This window comes from Eriocheir sinensis, chromosome 22 (genome assembly GCF_024679095.1).
Source record: "Eriocheir sinensis breed Jianghai 21 chromosome 22, ASM2467909v1, whole genome shotgun sequence".
NCBI classification, from domain to species: Eukaryota; Metazoa; Arthropoda; class Malacostraca; order Decapoda; family Varunidae; genus Eriocheir; species Eriocheir sinensis.
This window is the reverse complement of record NC_066530.1, coordinates 20,113,810-20,118,809: the sequence shown is the minus strand read 5'-3', so window position 1 is coordinate 20,118,809 and position 5,000 is coordinate 20,113,810. Positions and strand designations below refer to the sequence as shown.

The following is a 5,000-nucleotide window of genomic DNA, read 5'->3' as shown; positions in this document are numbered from 1 at the left end:
GAAAATGAAACAGTTAAAGAGAAAGTAAAGATAAGAATAAGTAAATAAAGAAAGAAGGGAGAGAAAGAGAAGGGCAAGGAAGGGAGGAGAAGGGACGACGGAGAATGATATATGGATGCGAGGGAGGAGGAGGAGGAGGAGGAGGAGGAGGAGGAGGAGGGAGGGAGGGAAGGGAGGAGGAGGAGGGAGAGGAAAAGCGAAGGGAGGAAATGGAAGAGAGGAGAAGAAGAGAGAGAGAGAGAGAGAGAGAGAGAGAGAGAGAGAGAGAGAGAGAGAGACGTTTATGCCTTCAACATCACGTAACTCCATGAAAGTGAAAAATAACCACCACCATCACCACCACCACTATCACCACCACCAGCGCCACCACCAGCACTATCACCACCACCACCACCACCACCACCACCACTAGAAACATTATATCTATATAGTATTATTTTCCAATTCAATAATATTTTCCTCTTTTCCTTATTTATCTAACTTACGCATAGGAATAGTTGTAAAGAATCTGTGTATCTATCTATCTATCTTACTTATTCACAAAATCGTACGTCATACATCTATATTCATTTCTCTTATTCATTTCTCTCTACACGTCTCCATGTATTATAATTCCCTTCTTTTCTCTGTGTATTTCTATCCTCATATATACAGCAAAGTCTTAGTAGGAATATTTATAAAGAACCTATCTGTCTATCTATCTATCTATATCTATTTATTTGTCTATCTATGATATTTATTCACAAAATCTAAGTCAAGCATCTATATTCATTTATCTATACACGTCTTCTCCATGTATTATCTCTTCCCTTCCCATCGGTCACACAGGTACCAGAACACAGCCTGAGGTCACTATATGGTACACTGATCCTTTCAAGACCTTCCCTATACACGAGTTTCTTATACCATAACCAGCATCTCTATCGTTCTATCTTTCTATTCCTTCCCTTCCCAGCGGCCACACAGGCACCAGAGCTCAGCCTGAGGTCACTATAAGGTACACTGACCCTTCCTTACCTTACCTTCCCTATACATGTGTTTCCCTTACCTTAGTGAAAGTGTTTTACCTACGACAGCTTCTTCCTACCCATGACATGTTATTTCAAGGTGCATTTAAGTTAGGTAAGGTAGAGAGACTTACCTTGAGGAGAATCGAGGCAACAGGTGTGAAGACGCGAGGAGGAGGAGGAGGAAGAGAAGGAGGAGGAGGAGGAGGGTGCGCAAGTGTCCGAGGAGGAGGAGGAGGACCTGGAGGAGAAGGAGGAGGAGGACGGGAGGGGTAGACAGGCCGCTACCCAACCACTCAGCCAACCGGGTTCTCTCTCTCTCTCTCTCTCTCTCTCTCTCTCTCTCTCTCTCTCTCTCTCTCTCTAGGGCGCCACAGATCCGCACACCACGCCGCCCGCAGACCAACTGTTGCCTCATGTTGCTGACACACACACACACACACACACACACACACACACGCCGTACCCGCCCCTTGCCGTGCCCCGCTCTGAGCTTAACCCTTGCCCCGTGCACAGCCTTGCCCTTGCCTGCCCTTCCTTACCCAGCCTCTGTTAGTCTTTGTTTCATATCCTTTCTCTGCAAGCCTCGTCTCTTCTCGTGTTCCGTGTATTGTAGAACGTTTCTTTAGCCTTCCCGCCCTTGCCCTTCAGTCTGTTATATTGTGGAACGTTCCCTTAGCCTTCCCTCCCTTGCCCTTCAGTCTGTTATATTGTGAACGTTCCCTTAGCCTTCCCGTCCTTACCCTTCAGTCTGTTATATTGTGGAACGTTCCCTTAACCTTTCCGTCCTTGCCCTTCAGTCTGTTATATTGTGGAACGTTCCCTTAGCCTTCCCGCCCTTGCCCTTCAGTCTGTTATATTGTGGAACGTTCCCTTAACCTTTCCGTCCTTGCCCTTCAGTCTGTTATATTGTGAAACGTTCCCTTAGCCTTCCCGCCCTTGCCCTTCAGTCTGTTATATTGTGGAACGTTCCCTTAGCCTTCCCGCCCTTGCCCTGTTATATCTTCCTTTGCTTACCTTATTCCTTCCTTCCTTCATTCATTCATTCATTATCCTTTTTTTTTCCTTCTTTTTTTGCTTCATTAACTTTTTTTTTTGCTTTCCTTCATTTTTATCTTCCTTTGTATGTAAAATTCCTTCCTTCTTTCCTTCCTTGCTTTCTTCCTTCCCTGTCCTACATAACTCCTTCCTTTCTCTCTTTCTTCCTTCACATTCCTTCCTTGGCCTTGCAGAGAGGGTGATCCCTGGCGTACTATTGAAGGTCACAAGAAGATGCTATGCCACTCCTCCCCCTCCTTCCCCTCCTCCTTCTCTCCCTCCCTCCGCCCCTCCACTTTCGCCTTCTTTGCCCAGCGGCCGTCTAGTCTGTCTGTCTGTCTGTCTGTCTCCGCGTTGACCTCTACCGCCAGTGCTGTTGCTGTCATGGGGTTCTTAAGGCTGTCTGTTGCGTCCTATTCTGTGTGTGTGTGTGTGTGTGTGTGTGTGTGTGTGTGTGTGTGTGTGTGTGTGTGTGTGTCTCTTTCTTACGCTGTTTCTCTTTTTCTCTGTGTTCTGTCCTTTCTATCTGTTCTCTCTCTCTCTCTCTCTCTCTCTCTCTCTCTCTCTCTCTCTCTCTCTCTCTCTCTGACTGTGGCTTCCTTGTTTTCGTTTTCTTCCGTCTTTTCTATGGCCTGTTGTTTTCTCTCTCTCTCTCTCTCTCTCTCTCTCTCTCTCTCTCTCTCTCTCTCTCTCTCTCGTCCATTCTTGCTGACTCGCCGCCTCTAATCTGTGCCATCTGTCCTCGCTTCTCAGTAAAGACGCATGTTTCTCTCTCTCTCTCTCTCTCTCTCTCTCTCTCTCTCTCTCTCTCATTCATAATCTTCTAACACGACCGCGTATCAGAATAATTATGAGTGATTCGTTTGGACTCTCACTCCCTCCTCCTCCTCCTCCTCCTCCTCCTCCTCCTCCTCTTTGATCTTCTTTTCCTGTTCATCTTACTCTTATTTTTTCCGGTCATCTTTCTTTCTTTCGTCACTGTTTGATATATAGAGGAGGATAGTGTTTCTAGCAGTTCCTTATAGTCAGTCTGCCAAACCTTACAGAAATCATACAAGTCTGCGTTGAACTACCGTCGTTTTCTCTGAACGCCACTCAGGAAAACGTTGTAGGGATGGCTATTACGTTTTCTCCGTCATCGTCATCAGTCATTGCTAGTCCACTGCAAAACACAGGCCTTTCCCAACGTCCTCCACCTGTCGCCCTTGAGAGAGAGAGAGAGAGAGAGAGAGAGAGAGAGAGAGAGAGAGAGAGAGTATATATTTGACTTTGCTGAGTAAACAAAACAATATGACAACTTGATTATTGATAGGTAAAGTTCAGCTAGGGTATCTTTAAGCATATGACAGACTGTAGTATTTTATTTATTTATTTATTTATTCATTTATCTTTACGTTCATCTTATAGAGCCGGTAGTCTTTCCTTGTGGGTCCTGGTGGTCGGCCCCAGCTCGTTATGCGCAGGCAAGTGTTTATAGTGGCGCCACCTTCCTCGGCTCATGCTGCCCCCAGAGCTCATCTTTGAACCTCTTTAGAGAGTTTATTTAGTCTGGGTTGACGGACAATCTTCAGGACAGCATGTGGGCATTCTCAGGCCACTCGGCGGGACTCGACCCCGGGTCCTCCAGTACACCGCGCCCGCACTCTTGACTACTGAGGCACCACCTCCCTAAGAGCAGTAGTAGTAGTAGTAGTAGTAGTAGTAGTAGTAGTAGTAGTAGTAGTAATAGTAGTAGTAGTAGTAGTAGTAGTGGTGGTAGTAGTAGTAGTAGTAGTAGTAGTAGTAGTAGTAGTAGTTTTAGCAGCAGTCCGTCCAAGAGCCCCCCAAGTACAGGCACCACTAAAAAAAAAAAAAAAAAAATCAGGAGTAGTAGTAGTCGTAGTGGGCGTGTAGCAGAAAGCAGCGGTCCCCGGGGTGTATGACGGGATGACCTTGTCGGGGCCTCAATATTGCCGGCACAAAGACGCCCATCACGCCCTCATCCCCGCATTGTCTCCAGCGGCGGCGGAAAGAGCGAGGGAGGGGAGAGGAAGGGAGGAGGAGGAGGAAGAGGATGGGGATTAACAAACGATAGAGAAGGGAAAAAGGCAAAAAAAAAAAGTGATAGGAAGGGAAGGAATGACAAATAAGAAAAGGGAAGTAGAAGGGAGAGGAAGGGAAGAGAGACAGAGATTAACGAACTATAGGAAAGATAAACAGGCGAAAGGGAGGATAGGGAAGGGAAAGAGGACAAGGATCAAACGATAGAGAACAGGAAAAAAGGCAGAAAAAAGGACAAGGAAGGGAGGAGGAGGAGGGGGACGGGGGTAGAGAGAAGAGGAGAGAGGAAAGAGGACAAGGAGGGAAAGAGGAGGAAATGTAAAGACAGGGATTAAGAAACAAGAGAAGAGGAGAAAGGCGAAGGGGACAAGGAAGGGAAGGATAAGGGATTGGAAACGATAGATGAGAAACGCGAAGAGAAGGGACAGGGAAAGACAGACTAAGGAAAGGAGAGAGAAGAAGCGAGGAGAGGAGAAGAGAGGAGAAAATGGAGAGAAGAACAGGGAATTAGGAAACGAAAGAGGAAGAAGAGAAAAGCGAAGAGATAGAGGAACAGAAAGAAAGATTAATGAAGTAAGGAATAGGCCAATAGATAGACCAATAGATTTTACATATTCTCTCTCTCTCTCTCTCTCTCTCTCTCTCTCTCTCTCTCTCTCTCTCAGTCCATTTATTTAACATAGAGAGAGAGAGAGAGAGAGAGAGAGAGAGAGAGAGAGAGAGAGAGAGAGAGAGAGAGAGAGATCACAAGTAATTAATTCTGAAATGTCTTTTTAATCACCTTCTCGCGGTAATTTGACGAGGGAGGAAAGAAAGAAAGGAAAGGAAAGGAAAGGAAAAAAGGAAGGAAGGGAAGGGAAGGGAAGGGAAGGGACGGGATGGGACAGGAAGGGAAGGGAAGGGAAGGGACGGGAT

The 5,000-nt window shown here is 46.2% G+C and overlaps 1 protein-coding gene across 1 annotated transcript in view; it reads right to left on the bottom strand.

Annotated features, from left to right (window-relative positions):
- The window catches only part of LOC127002245 (tetraspanin-9-like), an 18,936-nt gene extending 17,511 nt beyond the window's left edge, over positions 1-1,425 (bottom strand). Inside the window, exon 1 of the mRNA XM_050868052.1 lies at positions 1,142-1,425. The gene's annotated coding sequence lies outside the window, so the exon portion shown is untranslated. The remainder of the gene's footprint in view (positions 1-1,141) is intronic.
- Positions 1,426-5,000: the final 3,575 nt, after the last annotated feature.